Source organism: Salmo salar, chromosome ssa02 (genome assembly GCF_905237065.1).
Source record: "Salmo salar chromosome ssa02, Ssal_v3.1, whole genome shotgun sequence".
NCBI lineage: Eukaryota > Metazoa > Chordata > Actinopteri > Salmoniformes > Salmonidae > Salmo > Salmo salar.
This window is the reverse complement of record NC_059443.1, coordinates 5,247,738-5,272,031: the sequence shown is the minus strand read 5'-3', so window position 1 is coordinate 5,272,031 and position 24,294 is coordinate 5,247,738. Positions and strand designations below refer to the sequence as shown.

The 24,294-nt window shown below is 49.4% G+C and overlaps 1 pseudogene; it reads right to left on the bottom strand.

The window, feature by feature from the left end:
- LOC106573090 (collagen alpha-1(XIV) chain-like) overlaps positions 1-24,294 on the bottom strand; it is a 263,151-nt pseudogene that overhangs the window by 206,383 nt on the left and 32,474 nt on the right.

The following is a 24,294-nucleotide window of genomic DNA, read 5'->3' as shown; positions in this document are numbered from 1 at the left end:
GTCAATGTTCTGATTCCACGTCAATGTTCTGATTCCACGTCAATGTTCTGAGTCCACGTCAATGTTCTGATTCCACGTCAATGTTCTGATTCCACGTCAATGTTCTGATTCCACGTCAATGTTCTGAGTCCACGTCAATGTTCTGAGTCCACGTTAATGCTTAAATCACATTTTTTGTCTAATACCCCTTTAAATTGCGCATTTTGCGAGAGAGGAATGTGCTGGTCTAGCGATGTTTTGGCTTCTACATAAGTCATGAAAGTTTATTTGTCATACGCTCCGAATACAACAGGTGGCTCCTCTCCCTGTTCGGGCGGCGCTCGGCGTCGCCGGTCTACTAGCTGCCACCGATCCCTTTTCGTTTCGTTTTGTCTGTCTTGTGTTTCACCTGTGTAGAGTTTAGGTTCATTAGTGGGGTATTTAATCTCGCCCTACCAGTGTGGTTTCGTGCGGGATTGTTTGTGTACCTGTCGTTGGTTTGGGTTGCATTTTATTTTGTTAGTTTAGACATTGTATTTTTCTGGACTGTGTTCCGGATCATTTAGTGGGCTGCTGTATTTGGTCCTGTGCCTGTGCTAATAATGGACTCTTGAATAAACGCCATCTCTACATTATTTACTCTCCTGCGCCTGACTTCACACCCCCTTCTCCTAGGGAGCTTTGACAGAATCCCGCACCGAAAACATGGAGTCAGCAGGAGCGGACGCGCCCTCCCCGTCCATGGAGGAGCGTGTCCTCCAGCATACAGCCGTTCTCCACCGTCTGGGGACGGCTATGGATCAAGTGTTGGCGAGAATGGAGAGATGGGAGAGGAGCGGTCTCCCTACCCCGTCTTCAGCCACTCTCCAGCCTGCACCACCACCCTCTCCGACGACGCCCAGCCCCAGCGGGATTCGGCTCGCGCTCCCGAGGGAGTACGATGGGATGGCTGCCGGGTGTAAGGGGTTCCTGCTCCAGTTGGAGCTTTACCTGGCGACCGTTCACCCGACTCCCTCGGGAGAGGAGAGCGTTAACGTTCTCATCTCCTGCCTTTCGGGTAAAGCCCTGGAGTGGGCCAACGCGGTCTGGGAGGGTCTGGGTAATGGCGAGGGACCATTACCCAGAGTTCACCCGCCGCTTCCGGGCTGTGTTCGACCATCCACCAGAGGGCAGAGCGGCGGGGTGAACGTCTGTTTCATCTGAAGCAGGAGACGAGGAGCGCACAGGACTTCGCGCTGGAGTTCCGGACCCTGCCGTGGGGTGGAATTACAGGGACCTGATGGACCATTATAGGTGCAGCCTACGAGAGGACGTCCGCAGGGAGCTAGCTTGTCGAGACACTACCCTCACTCTAGACCAACTGATAGACATGTCCATCAGATTGGACAACTTGCTGGCTGCTTGTGGGCGTCCTGATCGGGTCCTGTTCATTCCACCTCCTAGCACTCCTGCTCCGACACCCATGGAGTTCGGGGGTGCTGCAGCTAGGTCGACTGGAGGAGAAGCCTCCTCCTGCACCAGTTGTGGTCGGAGAGGGCACACTGCTGACCGGTGCTGGAGGAGCTCGTCTGGGTGTTGAGAGGGCAGGCAGAGCACTACTCGGACACCTCAGGTGAGTCCGCACCAGGCTCACCCAGAGCTCCCTGTTGGCCATATGTATGTGTTGGTTTCTTTTCCTGAGTTTTCCCCTCATTCCCAGCATAAGGCGCTAGTAGATTCAGGCGCAGCAGGGAGTTTTATGGACCGTGGGTTTGCAAGTAAGTTAGGGATCCCCTTGGTTCAGTTGGACCAACCCTTCCCCGTGCACGCCCTAGATAGTGGACCACTCAGGTCAGGGCTGGTCAGGGAGGCCACGGTTCCACTGGACATGGTAACGCGGGGGGGTCATGAGGAGCGGATTAGTTTATTCCTCATTGATTCTCCTGCGTTCCCAGTGGTGCTGGGGATTCCCTGGTTGGCTTATCACAATCCCAAAATTTTGTGGAGACAGGGGGCTCTTAAGGGGTGGTCAGAGGAATACTCAGGTAGGTAGGTGTGTGGGAGTTTCCATCGGTGCGATGATGGTGGAGAGTCCGGACCAAGTCTTCGCCGTGCGCATTCCCCCCGAATATGCTGATTTGGCTATCGCTTTCTGTAAAAAGAGGGTGACCCAATTACCACCTCATCGACGAGGGGATTGTGCGATAAACCTCCAGGTTAACGCTGCACTTCCAAGGAGTCATGTGTATCCCCATTCACAGGAGGAGACGGTGGCTATGGAGACATATGTCACCAAATCTCTGAGACAGGGATACATTCGGCCATCCACGTCACCTGCCTCCTCGAGTTTCTTTTTTGTGAAGAAGGAGGGAGGTCTGCGTCCGTGCATTGACTATAGAGGTCTAAATTCCATCACAGTGGGGTTCAGTTACCCGCTACCTCTCATCGCCACGGCGGTGGAGTCATTTCACGGAGCACGCTTTTTCACAAAACTGGATCTCAGGAGCTCGTATAACTTGGTGCGTATCCGAGAGGGAGATGAGTGGAAAACCGCGTTTAGTACCACATCTGGCCATTATGAGTACCTCGTCATGCCATATGGGTTGAAGAATGCTCCAGCCGTTTTCCAATCCTTTGTAGACGAGATTCTCAGGGACCTGCACGGGCAGGGTGTGGTGGTGTACATCGATGACATTCTGATCTATTCCGCTACACACGCCGCGCATGTGTCTCTGGTGCGCAGGCTATACGTCAAGGCCGAGAAATGTGTGTTTTCCAAACAAGCGGTCTGTTTCCTGGGGTATCGCATTTCCACATCTGGGGTGGTGATGGAGTGTGACTGCATTGCGGTCGTACGTAATTGACCGACTCCGACCACGGTAAAGGAGGTGCAGCGGTTTTTAGGGTTTGCCAATTACTACCGGAGGTTTATCCGGGGTTTTGGGTAGGTGGCTGCTCCCATTACCTCACTGCTGAAGGGGGGGCCTGTGCGTTTGCGGTGGACGGCGTAGGCGGACAGAGCTTTTGGTCGTCTGAAGGCTCTGTTTACCGATGCTCCCGTGTTGGCGCATCCGGATCCCTCTTTGCCATTCATAGTGGAGGTGGACGCGTTCGAGGCTGGTGTTGCAGCCGTGCTATCACAGCGCTCGGCACGCCCTTTAAGCTTCGCCCTGCGCTTTCTTTTCAAGGAAGCTCAGTCCGGCGGAGCGAAACTATGATGTAGGGGACAGAGAGTTGCTGGCTGTGGTAAAAGCTCTGAAGGTGTGGAGACATTGGCTTGAGCGGGCACAACACTCTTTTCTCATCTGGATTGACCACCGTAATCTGGAGTACATCCGGGCGGCGAGGACACTGAATCCTCGTCAGGCAAGGTGGGCGATGTTTTTCACCAGATTCTGTTTCACCATCTCATATAGACCAGGTTCCCGTAATGCTAAGGCCGACGCACTGTCCCGTCTCTATGATACCGAGGAGCGGTTCATCGATCCCAACCCCATACTTCCGGCCTCTTGTCTGGTGGCACCGGTGGTATGGGAGGTGGACGCGGACATCGAGCAGGCATCAAGGTTAGAACCTACTATACCACAGTGTCCAGCTGGTCAGAGGTACGTCCCACTTGGTGTTCGCGATAGATTGATCAGGTGGGCTCACACGCTACCCTCCTCTGGTCATCCGGGTATTGATAGGACGGTGCGGGGTCTTGGAGGGAAGTACTGGTGGCCCACGTTGGCAAGGGACGTGAGGGTTTATGTCTCCTCCTGCTCGGTGTGCACCCAGTGTAAGGCTCCTAGAAACCTGCCTAGAGGGAAGTTACAGCCCCTCCCTGTTCCACAGTGGCCTTGGTCCCACCTGTCGGTGGACTTCCTCACCAATCTTCCTCCGTCACAGGGGAACACCACAATCCTGGTTGTTGTGGATCAGTTATCTAAGCCCTGCCGTCTCCTCCCTTTACCGGTCTTCCTACGGCCTTACAGACCGCGGAGGCCCTGTTTACACACGTCTTCGTGGGCAGGTTTCTGCAGTCATATTGCCAGGACCGGCCAGGAGAGTGGGCGAGGTTCGTCCCATGGGCCGAGATGGCTGAAAATTCACTCCGCCACTCCTCCACGAACCTGTAGCCGTTTCAGTGCATGTTGGGTTACCAGCCGGTCCTGGTACCATGGCATCAGAGCCAGACCGAGGCTCCTGCGGTGGAAGAATGGGTGCAGAGCTCAAAGGAGACCTGGAGAGCCGTCCAGGAATCCCTTAAACGGGCCGGTGGGCGGCAGAAGGAGAGCGCTGACCGCCACCGCAGTGAGGCTCCCGTGTTCGCGCCAGGGAACCGGGTCTGGCTCTCAACCCAAAACCTGCCCCTCCGCCTGCCCTGCCGGAAGCTGGGCCCGCGGTTTGTGGGGCCATTTAAAGTCCTGAGGAGAATAAACGAGGTGTGTTATAGGTTACAGCTCCCCCTTACTATCGTATTAACCCCTCGTTTCATGTGTCTCTTCTCAGGCCGGTGGTAGCTGGTCCACTGCAGGACGTTGAGGTGCGGGAGGTCCCTCCGCCCCCCCTGGACATCGAGGGAGCCCCGGCGTACACAATACGTTCCATCCTGGACTCTAGGCGTCGGGTGGGGGCCTGCAGAACCTCGTGGATTGCAAGCATAGAAGTGATTTGGCTCGTCTGGTAGGCTCGTGTCACTGGGCTCCTCGCGGCTGTGCTTCCCTTTGTAGTCTGTAATAGTTTGCAGGCCCTGCCACATCCGACGAGCGTCGGAGGCGGTGTAGTACGATTCAATCTTAGTCCTGTATTGGCACTTTGCCTGTTTGATGGTTTGTCGCAGGGCATAGCAGGATTTCTTATAAGCTTCCGGTTTAGAGTCCCGCACCTTGAAAGCTGAAGCTCTACCCTTTAGCTCAGTGCGAATGTTGCCTGTAATCCATGGCTTCTGTTTGGGGTATGTATGTGCAGTCACTGTGGGGACGACGTCATCGATGCACTTATTGATAAAGCCAGTGACTGATGTGGTGTACTCCTCAATGACATCGGAAGAATCCCGGAACATATTCCAGTCTGTGACAGCAAAACAGTCCTGTAGTTTAGCATCTGCATCATCTAACAACTTTTTTATAGACTGAGTCACTGGTGCTTCCTATTTAAATTTTTGCTTGTAAGCAGGAATCAGGAGGATAGAATTATGGTCAGATTTACCAAATGGAGGGCGAGGGGAGCTTTGTATGCGTCTCTGTGTGTGGAGTACATGTTGATAGAAATTAGGTAAAAATGATTTGAGTTTCCCTGCATTAAAGTCCCCAGCCACTTGGAGCGCCGCCTCTGGGTGAGTGGTTTCCTGTTTGTTTATTTCCTTATACAGCTGACTGAGTGCGGTCTTAGTGCCAGCATCCGTCTGTGGGGGGTAAATAAACAGCCACAAAAAATATAGATGAAAACTATCTTGGCAAATAGTGTGATTCTCTACTTTAGGCGAGTAAAATCTAGAGACTTCCTTAGATTTCGTGCACCAGCAGTTGTTAACAAATATACACAGACTGCCTGCCCCCCCCTCATCTTACCCTGCCAGCTGAATGTTATCCATGTTGTCATTCAGCCACGATTCGGTGAAACATAAGATATTACCGTTTTTTATGTCCTGTTGGTAGGATATTCGTGATCGTACCTCATCTAATTTATTGTCCAATGATTGTACATTGGCAAGTAATCTGATGGTAAGGGCAGATTTCCCACTCGCTGTTGGCGGATCCTTACGAAGCACCCCCGTCCTGTGTCCTCTATACCTGCGTCTCTTTCTCCTGACAATAACGGGGATGTAGGCCTTGTCGGGTGTCTGAAGTACATCCTGTGCATCCTGCTTGTTGAAGAAAAAATCTAATCCGAGGTGAGTGACTGCTGTCCTGATATCCAGAAGCTCTTTTTTGCCGTAAGATACGGTGGCAGAAACATTATGAACAAAATAAGTTACAAATAACATGAAAAACCAGATAATAGCACAGTTGGTTGGGCGCCTGTATAACAGCTGCCATTTCTTCCGGCGCCATCTTGTCTTCTGTTTACCCAGAAGACAGTTATCATGATCGCTAACTGGCTACACAAAGTGAATGATAGACAAATGTGCGCACCCAACAGACATACTGGGGAAATACTGCTGGAAATGAAATGGCAGATATTGTGACTCCTTTCTCTCTCTCTGTAGCCTCATCAGACTCCTCTCTCTCTATAGCCTCATCAGACTCCTCTCTCTCTCTGTAGCCTCATCAGACTCCTCTCTCTCTCTGTAGCCTCATCAGACTCCTCTCTCTCTCTCTGTAGCCTCATCAGACTCCTCTCTCTCTCTCTGTAGCCTCAGACTCCTCTCTCTCTCTGTAGCCTCATCAGACTCCTCTCTCTCTCTCTGTTGCCTCATCAGACTCCTCTCTCTCTCTATGTAGCCTCATCAGACTCTCTCTCTCTCTATGTAGCCTCATCAGACTCCTCTCTCTCTCTGTAGCCTCATCAGACACCTCTCACTCTGTAGCCTAATCAGACTCCTCTCTCTCTCTCTCTGTAGCCTCATCAGACTCCTCTCTCTCTCTCTCTCTGTAGCCTCATCAGACTCCTCTCTCTCTCTGTAGCCTCATCAGACTCCTCTCTCTCTATGTAGCCTCATCAGACTCCTCTCTCTCTCTCTCTGTAGCCTCATCAGACTCATCTCTCTCTGTAGCCTCATCAGACTCCCTCTCTCTCTCTGTAGCCTCATCAGACTCCTCTCTCTCTCTCTGTAGCCTCATCAGACTCCTCTCTCTCTCTCTGTAGCCTCATCAGACTCCTCTCTCTCTCTGTAGCCTCATCAGACTCCTCTCTCTCTCTCTGTAGCCTAATCAGACTATCCTCTCTCTCTGTAGCCTCATCAGACTCCTCTCTCTCTCTCTGTAGCCTCATCAGACTCCACTCTCTCTCTGTAGCCTCAGAATCCTCTCTCTCTATGTAGCCTCATCAGACTCCTCTCTCTCTCTGTAGCCTCATCAGACTCCTCTCTCTCTCTGTAGCCTCATCAGACTCCTCTCTCTCTCTCTGTAGCCTCATCAGACTCCTCTCTCTCTCTGTAGCCTCATCAGACTCCTCTCTCGCTCTGTAGCCTCAGACTCCTCTCTCTCTCTGTAGCCTCATCAGACTCCTCTCTCTCTCTCTGTAGCCTCATCAGACTCCTCTCTCTCTGTAGCCTCATCAGACTCCTCTCTCTATGAAGCCTCATCAGACTCCTCTCTCTCTCTCTGTAGCCTCATCAGACTCCTCTCTCTCTCTGTTGCCTCATCAGACTCCTCTCTCTATGTAGCCTCATCAGACTCCTCTCTCTCTGTAGCCTCATCAGACTCCTCTCTCTCTCTGTAGCCTCATCAGACACCTCTCTCTCTCTCTGTAGCCTCATCAGACTCCTCTCTCTCTCTGTAGCCTCATCAGACTCCTCTCTCTCTCTCTCTCTGTAGCCTCATCAGACTCCTCTCTCTCGCTGTAGCCTCATCAGACTCCTCTCTCTCTCTCTGTAGCCTCATCAGACTCCTCTCTCTCTCTCTGTAGCCTCATCAGACTCCTCTCTCTCTCTGTAGCCTCATCAGACTCCTCTCTCTCTCTATGTAGCCTCATCAGACTCCTCTCTCTCTCTCTGTAGCCTCATCAGACTCCTCTCTCTCTCTGTAGCCTCATCAGACTCCTCTCTCTCTCTCTGTAGCCTCATCAGACTCCCTCTCTCTCTCTCTGTAGCCTCATCAGACTCCTCTCTCTCTCTCTCTGTAGCCTCATCAGACTCCTCTCTCTCTCTCTGTAGCCTCATCAGACTCCTCTCTCTCTCTGTAGCCTCATCAGACTCTCTCTCTCTCTCTGTAGCCTCATCAGACTCCTCTCTCTCTCTCTGTAGCCTCATCAGACTCCTCTCTCTCTCTGTAGCCTCATCAGACTCCTCTCTCTCTCTGTAGCCTCATCAGACTCCTCTCTCTCTCTGTAGCCTCATCAGACTCCTCTCTCTCTCTCTGTAGCCTCATCAGACTCCTCTCTCTCTCTGTAGCCTCATCAGACTCCTCTCTCTCTCTCTGTAGCCTCATCAGACTCCTCTCTCTCTCTCTGTAGCCTCATCAGACTCCTCTCTCTCTCTGTAGCCTCATCAGACTCCTCTCTCTCTCTGTAGCCTCATCAGACTCCTCTCTCTCTCTGTAGCCTCATCAGACTCCTCTCTCTCTCTCTGTAGCCTCATCAGACTCCTCTCTCTCTCTGTAGCCTCATCAGACTCCTCTCTCTCTATGTAGCCTCATCAGACTCCTCTCTCTCTATGTAGCCTCATCAGACTCCTCTCTCTCTCTCTGTAGCCTCATCAGACTCCTCTCTCTCTGTAGCCTCATCAGACTCCTCTCTCTCTCTCTGTAGCCTCATCAGACTCCTCTCTCTCTCTCTCTGTAGCCTCATCAGACTCCTCTCTCTCTCTGTAGCCTCATCAGACTCCTCTCTCTCTCTCTGTAGCCTCATCAGACTCCTCTCTCTCTCTCTGTAGCCTCATCAGACTCCTCTCTCTCTCTGTAGCCTCATCAGACTCCTCTCTCTCTCTCTGTAGCCTCATCAGACTCCTCTCTCTCTCTGTAGCCTCATCAGACTCCTCTCTCTCTCTCTGTAGCCTCATCAGACTCCTCTCTCTCTCTGTAGCCTCATCAGACTCCTCTCTCTCTCTCTCTGTAGCCTCATCAGACTCCTCTCTCTCTCTCTCTGTAGCCTCATCAGACTCCTCTCTCTCTCTCTGTAGCCTCATCAGACTCCTCTCTCTCTCTCTGTAGCCTCATCAGACTCCCTCTCTCTCTCTGTAGCCTCATCAGACTCCTCTCTCTCTCTCTGTAGCCTCATCAGACTCCTCTCTCTCTCTCTGTAGCCTCATCAGACTCCTCTCTCTCTCTCTGTAGCCTCATCAGACTCCCTCTCTCTCTCTCTCTCTCTCTGTAGCCTCATCAGACTCCTCTCTCTCTCTCTGTAGCCTCATCAGACTCCTCTCTCTCTATGTAGCCTCATCAGACTCCTCTCGCTCTCTGTAGCCTCATCAGACTCCTCTCTCTCTCTGTAGCCTCATCAGACTCCTCTCTCTCTCTGTAGCCTCATCAGACTCCTCTCTCTCTCTCTGTAGCCTCATCAGACTCCTCTCTCTCTCTCTCTGTAGCCTCATCAGACTCCTCTCTCTCTCTGTAGCCTCATCAGACTCCTCTCTCTCTCTCTCTCTCTCTCTCTGTAGCCTCATCAGACTCCTCTCTCTCTCTCTGTAGCCTCATCAGACTCCTCTCTCTCTCTGTAGCCTCATCAGACTCCTCTCTCTCTCTCTGTAGCCTCATCAGACTCCTCTCTCTCTCTGTAGCCTCATCAGACTCCTCTCTCTCTCTGTAGCCTCATCAGACTCCTCTCTCTCTCTGTAGCCTCATCAGACTCCTCTCTCTCTCTATGTAGCCTCATCAGACTCCTCTCTCTCTCTGTAGCCTCATCAGACTCCTCTCTCTCTCTCTGTAGCCTCATCAGACTCCTCTCTCTCTCTATGTAGCCTCATCAGACTCCTCTCTCTCTCTGTAGCCTCATCAGACTCCTCTCTCTCTCTCTGTAGCCTCATCAGACTCCTCTCTCTCTGAAGCCTCATCAGACTCCTCTCTCTCTCTATGTAGCCTCATCAGACTCCTCTCTCTATGTAGCCTCATCAGACTCCTCTATCTCTCTCTGTAGCATCATCAGACTCCTCTCTCTCTGTAGCCTCATCAGACTCCTCTCTCTCTATGTAGCCTCATCAGACTCCTCTCTCTCTCTATGTAGCCTCATCAGACTCCTCTCTCTCTCTGTAGCCTCATCAGTCTCAGTCCCATCATATATATAGTGTTCCTGTCACGTTGCTATGGTCTGCGTCCTACCTTATTCCCTTTGCAATGCACTACCCACGGCCAGGGTACGAGCTGGGCCAGGGTCCAAGCCAACCCTGAGCTGGGCTGTGGTTAGCTGTCTGAGCGCTGGTTAAACCCTGAGCTGGGCTGTGGTTAGCTCTCAGAAGGCTGGTTAAACCCTGAGCTGGGCTGTGGTTAGCTCTCAGAAGGCTGGTTAAACCCTGAGCTGGGCTGTGGTTAGCTCTCAGAAGGCTGGTTAAACTCTGAGCTGGGCTGTGGTTAGCTCTCAGAAGGCTGGTTAAACTCTGAGCTGGGCTGTGGTTAGCTCTCAGAAGGCTGGTTAAACCCTGAGCTGGGCTGTGGTTAGCTCTCAGAAGGCTGGTTAAACCCTGAGCTGGGCTGTGGTTAGCTCTCAGAAGGCTGGTTAAACCCTGAGCTGGGCTGTGGTTAGCTCTCAGAAGGCTGGTTAAACCCTGAGCTGGGCTGTGGTTAGCTCTCAGAAGGCTGGTTAAACTCTGAGCTGGGCTGTGGTTAGCTCTCAGAAGGCTGGTTAAACCCTGAGCTGGGCTGTGGTTAGCTCTCAGAAGGCTGGTTAAACCCTGAGCTGGGCTGTGGTTAGCTCTCAGAAGGCTGGTTAAACCCTGAGCTGGGCTGTGGTTAGCTCTCAGAAGGCTGGTTAAACCCTGAGCTGGGCTGTGGTTAGCTGTCAGAGACAATTCATGATCAGGGAGAGACTAAATAAATGATAATGTTAGAAATGAACTGGGCTATAAATATAAGAGCCTCTACAGGTTTCTCTGTCCTCCCCACACACACTGCTACTGATGGATGTGGAGAAGAAACCATCGCCCTTTGTCTCAACAATCCACTCTATCCCCCATCAACTGTGTGTGTGTGTGTGTGTGTGTGTGTGTGTGTGTGTGTGTGTGTGTGTGTGTGTGTGTGTGTGTGTGTGTGTGTGTGTGTGTGTGTGTGTGTGTGTGTGTGTGTGTGTGTGTGTGTGTGTGTGGAGTTAAGGAAAGAGGTCATTATGGAGTCATCTATTAGATCTCTATGTCCTCATTAATGGATGGAGTCATGTGTTTAGGAGGCCCTAAACACCTAGTTAGCTCCACAGCTGTATAACTACTATCCATAAGGGTTAGAAGAGTTTCCACATGATAGATCATGGAGAAGGATATTTTAGCTTCCTGTTCCATTGACAGTGGGACAACATTAGCACGGTACATCAGAAGTGATTTGTTGGATGTTGGAGAAGCTACATCCGGGTGGGTATTTCATTCAATATTTCAACGGAGAAAAGTTTCAGCTCGCTGCTAAAAACTAGATTACCACATGATTTCTGCCATTCAGGTTGCAACAGACAAACAGAACAGGGGAGTAGCTTTACCTCTCATCCAAATCAATAAATATGTTGTCAGGGCTTGAGATGTACAGTTCTGCATCTCAATATCACAATCATTTTTAAGTGGATTCAATTTGCTGATGACCAGAATAACAACTTCCCAGCTTCCATTTGGTTTGTAGTCACCCCTCAAGACAACAATCCTTACTACTACAGTGATCACATCACTGGTATCCCAATCCCACAGGCTCGCCCTGGGAGGGCTGCAGTCCTATTTTCACACACACACACACACACACACACACACACACACACACACACACACACACACACACACACACACACACACACACACACACACACACACACACACACACACACACACACACACACACACACACACACACACACACACACACACACACACACACACACAGATATTCAATCAAACATTAACCAGGTCCAGCAGCTCCCCCAAATACTGATCCTGAACCAATTACCCAGTCAATTTCTAACAAAAACAATAACAGTCTGTCCCCCTTTTGTCTACCTCCTTCCCTCCCTCCTACCTCCAATAACTCTGCAAAGACTATCAACAAAACTGAGGACTAATTGACAGTATTTTGAATAGTTATTCAGTAAGATGTCTCTCTGATGTGGTGTCAAAGAAACAAAAAGCACAATGTGTGCAATCAAGATGGCACCCGATTCCCTTTATAGGGTCCCCACAGGCTCTGGTCAAAAGTACTGCACTATATAGGGAATAGGGTCCCCACAGGCTCTGGTCAAAAGTACTGCACTATATAGGGAATAGGGTCCCCACAGGCTCTGGTCAAAAGTACTGCACTATATAGGGAATAGGGTCCCCACAGGCTCTGGTCAAAAGTACTGCACTATATAGGGAATAGGGTCCCCACAGGCTCTGGTCAAAAGTACTGCACTATATAGGGAATAGGGTCCCCACAGGCTCTGGTCAAAAGTACTGCACTATATAGGGAATAGGGTCCCCACAGGCTCTGGTCAAAAGTACTGCACTATATAGGGAATAGGGTCCCCACAGGGCTCTGGTCAAAAGTAGTGCACTATATAGGGAATAGGGTCCCACAGGGCTCTGGTCAAAAGTAGTGCACTATATAGGGAATAGGGTCCCCACAGGGCTCTGGTCAAAAGTAGTGCACTACATAGGGAATAGGGTCCCCACAGGGCTCTAGTCAAAAGTAGTGCACTACATAGGGAATAGGGTCCCCACAGGGCTCTGGTCAAAAGTAGTGCACTATATAGGGAATAGGGTGCCATTTGGGACTAGCCCATTTCTGATACTCCCTGGGTGGCTGCCATTGTGCAGTAGCAAGTTTTGTTCAGATGAAAAAGAGAGGAACATAGTAGATATGTCAGTATAACTCTGCTACAACAATGTGTAATATAAATGGCAGTATAACTCTGTTACAACAATGCTTAATATATATGGCAGTATAACTCTGTTACAACAATGTGTAATATATATGGCAGTATAACTCTATTACAACAATGTGTAATATATATGGCAGTATAACTCTGTTACAACAATGTGTAATATATATGGCAGTATAACTCCGTTACAACAATGTGTAATATAAATGGCAGTATAACTCCGTTACAACAATGTGTAATATAAATGGCAGTATAACTCTGTTAAAACAATGCTTAATATATATGACAGTATAACTCTATTACAACAATGCTTAATATATATGGCAGTATAACTCTGTTACAACAATGCTTAATATATATGGCAGTATAACTCTGTTACAACAATGTGTAATATATATGGCAGTATAACTCCGTTGCAACAATGTGTAATATATATGGCAGTATAACTCTGTTACAACAATGCTTAATATATATGGCAGTATAACTGTATTACAACAATGCTTAATATATATGGCAGTATAACTCTGTTACAACAATGTGTAATATATATGGCAGTATAACTCTATTGCAACAATGCTTAATATATATGGCAGTAATACTCTATTACAACAATGTGTAATATATATGGCAGTATAACTCTATTACAACAATGCTTAATATATATGGCAGTAATACTCTATTACAACAATGTTAATAAAATAGTACAGCCACATCAACAACATGTTGTAACTGATAATGCTATTTCAGTACTGGGTATGGACTGTAGATCTGGGACTTGTGAGTTGTGGTTGTGTTTGCCATATGGTGTTAGTGATTACAGTGTGGAGTGCTGCCAACACTCTGACTTAATCTGCACTGAAACTAAACTCAGAACACTCTGTTGTTCAATCAGATGGAGATTAAGAGGGAATTTCAAGACTTTTGTTCCCACAGGGATGAAATAAAATCTCGAACAAACACTTGAGTCTGAATGTCAGTGTAGGAAGTAGGAAGTACTGGTAAAAGTGCTGTACTGCAGCTATAATTTAACACATGACTCACAGCCTTGGTAAGGAGCTATATAGGCTACAGTACATTCCTATATTATTCCATTGCAACCTCAGGGATAGAGTGTACAACTATCTCATGTATGCCCACAGTGATGACAAATCAATCCTAATACATTCAGAACATCATCATCATCAATAATGTGTAATCTGACACCACAGTGACCAGACACCCATCTGATGTGAATGCAGCTATATGATTACCTTGCTGTGGTGTAAATCCCACATTATTATTCCATGTCTATATCAGCCAGCAGGCCAGCCAGGCCAGGACTATCCGTGTCCTCTTCCTGGTCAGATCAGATGCAATGTCACCCAGGAGAACTCTATGGCTCCGGTCCAAATGGCTCCATTTTCATTTTGTTGTGGACTATTTCTGACCAGGGCCCATAGGGATCTGGTCAAAAGTAGTGCACTATATAGGGAATAGGGTGCCATTTGGGATGCATTTAATCTCTATACAGTCTCTCTGAGGAGCAGCCATCTCCCTCTATCAGCTCCAGCCTTTCCTCTGACTGAGGAACAGCCATCTCTCTCTATCAGCTCCAGCCTTTCCTCTGACTGAGGAACAGCCATCTCTCTCTATCAGCTCCAGCCTTTCCTCTGACTGAGGAACAGCCATCTCTCTCTATCAGCTCCAGCCTTTCCTCTGACTGAGGAACAGCCATCTCTCTCTATCAGCTCCAGCCTTTCCTCTGACTGAGGAACAGCCATCTCTCTCTATCAGCTCCAGCCTTTCCTCTGACTGAGGAGCAGCCATCTCTCTCTATCAGCTCCAGCCTTTCCTCTGACTGAGGAACAGCCATCTCTCTCTATCAGCTCCAGCCTTTCCTCTGACTGAGGAACAGCCATCTCTCTCTATCAGCTCCAGCCTTTCCTCTGACTGAGGAACAGCCATCTCTCTCTATCAGCTCCAGCCTTTCCTCTGACTGAGGAACAGCCATCTCTCTCTATCAGCTCCAGCCTTTCCTCTGACTGAGGAACAGCCATCTCTCTCTATCAGCTCCAGCCTTTCCTCTGACTGAGGAACAGCCATCTCTCTCTGTCACCTCCAGCCTTTCCTCTGACTGAGGAACAGCCACCTCTCTCTATCAGCTCCAGCCTTTCCTCTGACTGAGGAACAGCCATCTCTCTCTATCAGCTCCAGCCTTTCCTCTGACTGAGGAACAGCCATCTCTCACTATCAGCTCCAGCCTTTCCTCTGACTGAGGAACAGTCATCTCTCTCTATCAGCTCCAGCCTTTCCTCTGACTGAGGAACAGCCATCTCTCTCTGTCAGCTCCAGCCTTTCCTCTGAATGAGGAACAGCCATCTCTCTCTGTCAGCTCCTGACTTTCCTCTGACTGAGGAACAGCCATCTCTCTCTATCAGCTCCAGCCTTTCCTCTGACTGAGGAACAGCCTTCTCTCTCTATCAGCTCCAGCCTTTCCTCTGACTGAGGAGCAGCCATCTCTCTCTATCAGCTCCAGCCTTTCCTCTGACTGAGGAACAGCCATCTCTCTCTATCAGCTCCAGCCTTTCCTCTGACTGAGGAACAGCCATCTCTCTCTATCAGCTCCAGCCTTTCCTCTGACTGAGGAACAGCCATCTCTCTCTATCAGCTCCAGCCTTTCCTCTGACTGAGGAACAGCCATCTCTCTCTGTCAGCTCCAGCCTTTCCTCTGACTGAGGAACAGCCATCTCTCTCTATCAGCTCCAGCCTTTCCTCTGACTGAGGAACAGCCATCTCTCTCTATCAGCTCCAGCCTTTCCTCTGACTGAGGAACAGCCATCTCTCACTATCAGCTCCAGCCTTTCCTCTGACTGAGGAACAGTCATCTCTCTCTATCAGCTCCAGCCTTTCCTCTGACTGAGGAACAGCCATCTCTCTCTGTCAGCTCCAGCCTTTCCTCTGAATGAGGAACAGCCATCTCTCTCTGTCAGCTCCTGACTTTCCTCTGACTGAGGAACAGCCATCTCTCTCTATCAGCTCCAGCCTTTCCTCTGACTGAGGAACAGCCTTCTCTCTCTATCAGCTCCAGCCTTTCCTCTGACTGAGGAGCAGCCATCTCTCTCTATCAGCTCCAGCCTTTCCTCTGACTGAGGAACAGCCATCTCTCTCTATCAGCTCCAGCCTTTCCTCTGACTGAGGAACAGCCATCTCTCTCTATCAGCTCCAGCCTTTCCTCTGACTGAGGAACAGCCATCTCTCTCTATCAGCTCCAGCTTTTCCTCTGACTGAGGAACAGCCATCTCTCTCTATCAGCTCCAGCCTTTCCTCTGACTGAGGAACAGCCATCTCTCTCTATCAGCTCCAGCCTTTCCTCTGACTGAGGAACAGCCTTCTCTCTCTATCAGCTCCAGCCTTTCCTCTGACTGAGGAACAGCCATCTCTCTCTATCAGCTCCAGCCTTTCCTCTGACTGAGGAACAGCCATCTTTCTCTATCAGCTCCAGCCTTTCCTCTGACTGAGGAACAGTCATCTCTCTCTATCAGCTCCAGCCTTTCCTCTGACTGAGGAACAGCCATCTCTCTCTATCAGCTCCAGCCTTTCCTCTGACTGAGGAACAGCCACCTCTCTCTATCAGCTCCAGCCTTTCCTCTGACTGAGGAACAGTCATCTCTCTCTATCAGCTCCAGCCTTTCCTCTGACTGAGGAACAGCCATCTCTCTCTATCAGCTCCAGCCTTTCCTCTGACTGAGGAACAGCCATCTACCTCTATCAGCTCCAGCCTTTCCTCTGACTGAGGAACAGCCATCTCTCTCTATCAGCTCCAGCCTTTCCTCTGACTGAGGAACAGCCATCTCTCTCTATCAGCTCCAGCCTTTCCTCTGACTGAGGAACAGCCATCTCTCTCTATCAGCTCCAGCCTTTCCTCTGACTGAGGAACAGCCATCTCTCTCTATCAGCTCCAGCCTTTCCTCTGACTGAGGAACAGCCACCTCTCTCTATCAGCTCCAGCCTTTCCTCTGACTGAGGAACAGCCATCTCTCTCTATCAGCTCCAGCCTTTCCTCTGACTGAGGAACAGCCATCTACCTCTATCAGCTCCAGCCTTTCCTCTGACTGAGGAACAGCCATCTCTCTCTATCAGCTCCAGCCTTTCCTCTGACTGAGGAACAGCCATCTCTCTCTATCAGCTCCAGCCTTTCCTCTGACTGAGGAACAGCCATCTCTCTCTATCAGCTCCAGCCTTTCCTCTGACTGAGGAACAGTCATCTCTCTCTATCAGCTCCAGCCTTTCCTCTGACTGAGGAACAGCCATCTCTCTCTATCAGCTCCAGCCTTTCCTCTGACTGAGGAACAGCCATCTACCTCTATCAGCTCCTGACTTTCCTGTGTGTGTGTGTGTGTGTGTGTGTGTGTGTGTGTGTGTGTGTGTGTGTGTGTGTGTGTGTGTGTGTGTGTGTGTGTGTGTGTGTGTGTGTGTGTGTGTGTGTGTGTGTGTGTGTGTTTTACTATCGTTGTGGGTACCAGAAGTCCTCACAAGGATAGTAAAACAAGGAAAATTAAATGATGACAATAACCATGGCTATTTCCATGACAATAATAGTTACCCAAAATGTCATCGTCACACCCCTAGCGCGTGTCCATGTGAGACCTTAGCATTCTCACTGTCTCTGCCTTTGGCTCACTGGCTCTCTACCACTGGCTCTCTACCTCTGGCTCACTGGCTCTCTGGCTCTGGCTCACTGGCTCTCTGGCTCTGGCTCACTGGCTCTCTGCCTTTGGCTCACTGTCTCTCTACCTCTGGCTCACTGGCTCTCTGCCTCTGACTCACTGTCTCTGGCTCACTGGCTCTCTACCTCTGGCTCACTGGCTCTCTGCCTCTGACTCACTGTCTCTGGCTCACTGGCTCTCTGCCTCTGGCTCACTGTCTCTCTGGCTTACTGTCTCTCCGATTGACTGTCTTTCTGGCTCACTATCTCCCTGTCTCTAGCTCACTGTCTCTCTCTCTCTCTCTCTCTCTCTCTCTCTCTCTCTCTCTCTCTCTCTCGGCGATTAGCAGTTGCCATACCAGGCGGTGATGCAACCGGTCAGGATGCTCTCGATGGTGCAGCTGTAGAACTTTTTGAGGATCTGGGGACCCATGCCAAATCTTCTATTTTTTTCTCTCTCTCACAGTCTGCCAGTCCACTTGTTAGGCTAGCTGGGGCGTCATCACTCAGTCAGGGCGGGTCCTTGCTGTTCTGCCGCCCCCGCAAAACTATAATAGTCCCAGTAAGCAAAATGACATTGAAAAGATGTCAAGAAGACGTATTTTCCAGTACGCTGAAAAGGCATCTTTTCCGGATATTGAAAAATACGTATTTTCCGGAAGCTGAAATTCATCCCTCCCTCCCCTCTGGACCTCTAGTGTTCTGGCCTCCAGAGTGTCAGCCCAGCACAGCCCCGTTATCAGGCCTCTCTGTCCTCTGCTATTACCCAGCGTTCTAATAGCTGGGTAATATGTGACTGCCACGACCTCTGACCCCTGAAGGGTTTTACTGCAGGCCCAGACAAAGACCTGCTCCGAGACAGCTTTAACTAGCTCCAGTTGTGTGTGTGTGTGTGTGTGTGTGTGTGTGTGTGTGTGTGTGTGTGTGTGTGTGTGTGTGTGTGTGTGTGTGTGTGTGTGTGTGTGTGTGTGTGTGTGTGTGTGTGTTAGCCTGCCCAGAGCAGTTTTAACTAGCTCCAGTGTGTGTGTGTGTGTGTGTGTGTGTGTGTGTGTGTGTGTGTGTGTGTGTGTGTGTGTGTGTGTGTGTGTGTGTGTGTGTGTGTGTGTGTGTGTGTGTGTGTGTGTGTGTGTGTGTGTGTGTGTGTGTGTGTGTTAGCCTGCCCAGAGCAGTTTTAACTAGCTCTGAGCCTGGGGTCTCAAATCAATTGCTTTGGAGATGTTAGGATAGGATGTTACACCTCTCTCTCTACCCTCTCTCATCCCTCTACCCTCTCTGATCCCTCTTCTCTCTACCCTCTCTCATCCCTCTACCCTCTCTCATCCCTCTACCCTCTCTCATCCCTCTACCCTCTCTCTTCCTTCTCTCATCCCTCTGCCCTCTCTCATCCCTTTGCCCTCTCTCATCCCTTTGCCCTCTCTCATCCCTCTGCCCTCTCTCATCCCTCTGCCCTCTCTCATCCCTTTGCCCTCTCTCATCCCTTTGCCCTCTCTCATCCCTCTACCCTCTCTCATCCCTCTACCTCTCTACCCTCTCTCATCCCTCTCTCATCCCTCCCCTCTCTCATCCCTCTACCCTCTCTCATCCCTCTACCTACTACCCTCTCTCATCCCTCTACCCTCTCTCATCCCTCTACCCTCTACCCTCTCTCTTCTCTCTCTCATCCCTCTACCCTTTCTCATCCCTCTACCCTCTCTCATCCCTCTACCCTCTCAGATAATCATCCTTCCTTCCTGTCTGTCTTCACAGACACACAAGAACAAGTCCTGAGCCATGTCAAGGTGACTGGGTCCTATTTGATATCTTGTAGAGATGTACACCTAAACCTGCTCTCCGTTAATAATATCCATCTCAGTTTGAACAGAGGAATGCATCATAAACAACTCACCATCAACCTTAGCTAATGATCCTATTTGATGCAGAGTTGAGAAGCATATCTACCGGCCGTGGTGGAAAATAATCAAGCACACCTTTAGAGGCTTTTCTCCCCCATTGATTCAGGTCCTTCTGATGTCGTTTCTATCAGGCATTCAGTTTGGCCACCGCCCCAGGGGAGACGTCAAAGGGAAGAGAATGTCCCCGTCCCAAATGGTACCCTGTTCCTTTTATAGGATCTAGTGGTAGAGCATATCAGCCAACAGGCCAGTCCAACTCACTGTTGGGATCTAGTGGTAGAGTCATCGGCCAACAGGCCAGTCCAACTCACTGTTGGGATCTAGTGGTAGAGTCATCGGCCAACAGGCCAGTCCAACTCACTGTTGGGATCTAGTGGTAGAGTCATCGGCCAACAGGCCAGTCCAACTCACTGTTGGGATCTAGTGGTAGAGTCATCAGCCAACAGGCCAGTCCAACTCACTGTTGGGATCTAGTGGTAGAGTCATCAGCCAACAGGCCAGTCCAACTCACTGTTGGGATCTAGTGGTAGAGTCATCAGCCAACAGGCCAGTCCAACTCACTGTTGGGATCTAGTGGTAGAGTCATCAGCCAACAGGCCAGTCCAACTCACTGTTGGGATCTAGTGGTAGAGTCATCGGCCAACAGGCCAGTCCAACTCACTGTTGGGATGTAGTGGTAGAGTCATCAGCCAACAGGCCAGTCCAACTCACTGTTGGGATGTAGTGGTAGAGTCATCAGCCAACAGGCCAGTCCAACTCACTGTTGGGATCTAGTGGTAGAGTCATCAGCCAACAGCCCAGTCCAACTCACTGTTGGGATCTAGTGGTAGAGTCATCAGCCAACAGCCCAGTCCAACTCACTGTTGGGATCTAGTGGTAGAGTCATCAGCCAACAGGCCAGTCCAACTCACTGTTGGGATCTAGTGGTAGAGCATATCAGCCAACAGGCCAGTCCAACTCCCTGTTGGGATCTAGTGGTAGAGCATATCAGCCAGCAGCCCAGTCCAACTCACTGTTGGGATCTAGTGGTAGAGTCATCAGCCAACAGGCCAGTCCAACTCACTGTTGGGATCTAGTGGTAGAGTCATCGGCCAACAGGCCAGTCCAACTCACTGTTGGGATCTAGTGGTAGAGTCATCGGCCAACAGGCCAGTCCAACTCACTGTTGGGATCTAGTGGTAGAGTCATCGGCCAACAGGCCAGTCCAACTCACTGTTGGGATCTAGTGGTAGAGTCATCAGCCAACAGCCCAGTCCAACTCACTGTTGGGATCTAGTGGTAGAGTCATCAGCCAACAGGCCAGTCCAACTCACTGTTGGGATGTAGTGGTAGAGTCATCAGCCAACAGGCCAGTCCAACTCACTGTTGGGATCTAGTGGTAGAGTCATCAGCCAACAGGCCAGTCCAACTCCCTGTTGGGATCTAGTGGTAGAGCATATCAGCCAGCAGCCCAGTCCAACTCACTGTTGGGATCTAGTGGTAGAGTCATCAGCCAACAGGCCAGTCCAACTCACTGTTGGGATCTAGTGGTAGAGTCATCAGCCAACAGGCCAGTCCAACTCACTGTTGGGATCTAGTGGTAGAGTCATCAGCCAACAGGCCAGTCCAACTCCCTGTTGAAGGCAGGACAGAACAGAAAATCTGGACCTGAAGCCAGTTCCACTGCTGATGTTAAACTCTTCCCCTCTAATCAAGGACTGATTTAGACCTGGGACAGACAGTTGTCCTGCCCTCCAGACTCAGGTTGTAACACCCCTGGTCTAGAACTTTACTGAGCAGTACAGCCGTTAGCTTCTGAAAATAACTCAACATTTAACATAGTGATGGATACAGACGGTTATTCCTCCAACGATAATACCACAGACGTTCAAACAACACCCCAAATCACTTGCCCCCTTACTGAGTAGTGACCTCAAACCACAAACCCACATTCCATTCGTACCCTATAATAACATGGACCTCTCTGTATACGCCATGATCTGAGTAACAGCAGAAATGACTTTCAATACTTTAAAAACAATCATTATAATAACACATAATCACCAGTACAATTTGAAGAGTCTGCCTGCCACATCGAAATTGTTGTGTGTCTTTTTGGCTAGATTAGAACCCTGGTCTCTCCCCGTCCATCCAGCCAACCTGCATATTATGCTAAACAGATCAGAGTTAAATAGAACACTGCCAACATTCTAGAACCCATAAAGACCAAAGCAAAGGCATTCCGTCCTATTCTCACATTTAATGGAAAAGAGGGTCAAATATTTCACAGTGATAAAAAGGAGCATTTCGTCTGCCAACCGAACAACCAGACAGATATTCATAGCCAGCTTGGGGAGAGAGAGAGAGAGAGAGAGAGAGAGAGAGAGAGAGAGAGAGAGAGACTGCATCATATTGAGTCATTTACCCACTGTCTCGCAGTGACATTAACAGTCTAGTGACAGCCAGCCAAACCAGGCAACCAGCCAGACCACCAGCCATCTAGCTAAACAGCCAGTCAGTCAGACCAGGTATCCATCCAGTCAGTCTTACCTCCAGATATCTCGTTGATCTCCTCAGTCCCTCCGGTGTCATCAAGTCTCAGAGGCAATGTGCTCTCACCCTCTGCTCCCTCACCCTCCAGGTCTTCAGCTGAGGCACAGAGAGTAGAGAAATACATGAAAACCCTCATTCACTCTATAGGGCAGAGACCCAAACCTTACTGTGAAGAGATCCATTAAAACCCTCATTCACTCTATGGGCAGAGACCAAAACGGAACATTAAAACCCTCATTCACTCTATAGGGCAGAGACCCAAACCTTACAGTGAAGAGATCCATTAAAACCCTCATTCACTCTATAGGGCAGAGACCCAAACCTTACAGTGAAGAGATCCATTAAAACCCTCATTACTTAGGCAGGATCGTGAAGAGATCCATTAAAACCTCATTCACTCTATAGGGCAGAGACCCAAACCTTACAGTGAAGAGATCCATTAAAACCCTCATTCACTCTATAGGGCAGAGACCCAAACCTTATTACTGAAGAGAACTCATTCCTAGGGCAGAGACCCAAACCTTACGTGAAGAGATCCATTAAAACCCTCATTCACTCTATAGGGCAGAAACCCAAACCTTACAGTGAAGAGATCCATTAAAACCCTCATTCACTCTATAGGGCAGAAACCCAAACCTTACAGTGAAGAGATCCATTAAAAACCTGAAGGCTCTCTGCTCTTTCAACAACCACTCCTCCTCCCCCATCACAGCACAGAAAGTCACGATGCCAGGCCAGCCAGACAGCATTCAATGGAATCTACTTTAGTAGAGCCTCTGTCAGGTTTCAGATAGAACCTCAGGATTTGGGGAGGAGGGCATTGACATGTTATTGACTGTATAAAAAGCTACTTATTCATTCCAGAATATATGTATTTTCATTTTTTGTGTTTTCACTGTTGTATAAGAACGCTCTTTCTTCAAAAGCAATGCTATGAATGTGAGGTTTCTATTTAAAGTAATTTTACTATTCAGAAATTAGTGAAACAAAAGGACACAGAACCAGTCTGTTACATACCGGCATACTATAAGTGGAACAAAAGGACACAGAATCAGTCTGTTACATACCGGCATACTATAAGTGGAACAAAAGGACACAGAACCAGTCTGTTATATACCGGCATACTATAAGTGGAACAAAAGGACACAGAATCAGTCTGTTATATACCGGCATACTATAAGTGGAACAAAAGGACACAGAACCAGTCTGTTACATACCGGCATACTATAAGTGGAACAAAAGGACACAGAACCAGTCTGTTATATACCGGCATACTATAAGTGGAACAAAAGGACACAGAACCAGTCTGTTACATACCGGCATACTATAAGTGGAACAAAAGGACACAGAACCAGTCTGTTATATACCGGCATACTATAAGTGGAACAAAAGGACACAGAACCAGTCTGTTACATACCGGCATACTATAAGTGGAACAAAAGGACACAGAACCAGTCTGTTACATACCGGCATACTATAAGTGGAACAAAAGGACACAGAACCAGTCTGTTATATACCGGCATACTATAAGTGGAACAAAAGGACACAGAACCAGTCTGTTACATACCGGCATACTATAAGTGGAACAAAAGGACACAGAACCAGTCTGTTACATACCGGCATACTATAAGTGGAACAAAAGGACACAGAACCAGTCTGTTATATACCGGCATACTATAAGTGGAACAAAAGGACACAGAACCAGTCTTTCACGCCCTGACCACAGAGAGCCCTTGTTTCTCTATGGTGTAGTAGGTCAGGGCGTGACTAGGAGGTAGTCTAGGTTAATATTTCTATGTTGTGTTCTAGTTTATATTTTCTAGGTTGGTGTTTTGTATGATTCCCAATTAGAGGCAGCTGGTAATCGTTGTCTCTAATTGGGGATCATATTTAAGTAGCTATTTTTCCCACCTGTGTTTGTGGGATATTGTTTTGTGTTTGTGCCTGTGCACCACGTAGTCACATTTAGTTGTTTGTTTATTTGTTTTTGCTTGAAGTTTCACTTTGGAATAAAGACGTGGAACTCTACACACGCTGCGCCTTGGTCCCGTTCTTATGACAACCGTGACAGAATATCCCACCAAACCAGGACCAAGCAGCGTGTTCACCAGGTGAAGGGGTTTTGGACATGGGAAGAAGTGATGGGTGGATGCGAGACCCTTCCTTGGCGGCAGACAGAAGGTAATGATGGAGGAAGGCGACGATGCCGGGGTTCGCGGCCACAGAAAGCCCAAGGACAACTCCAATACTTTTTTTGGGGGGGGGCACAAGGGGTGGCCGGTCGAGCCGAGGAGAGTGTCAGAGCCCGAATGGCAAACTCTGGAGGAGCATGTCGTCAGACCACGGCCACAGAAACCCCAAGATTTTTGTTTTTGGGGGGGGCACATGGAGCAGGCGGATGAGCAGAGGGAAGAGCCAGAGACCACATGGGGAGAGATGAGAGAGATGTTGTGCAAGTGTGTTATGCTCAACATTCGACCAGAGGATCCGGTCACCAGTCCGGTGCAACCTGTGCCGGACCCACGCATCAGGCCTCCAGTGGGCCTCCCCAGTCCGGTACGTCCTGTGCCTGCTCCTCGCACTCGCCCTGAAGTGCGTGTCCCCAGT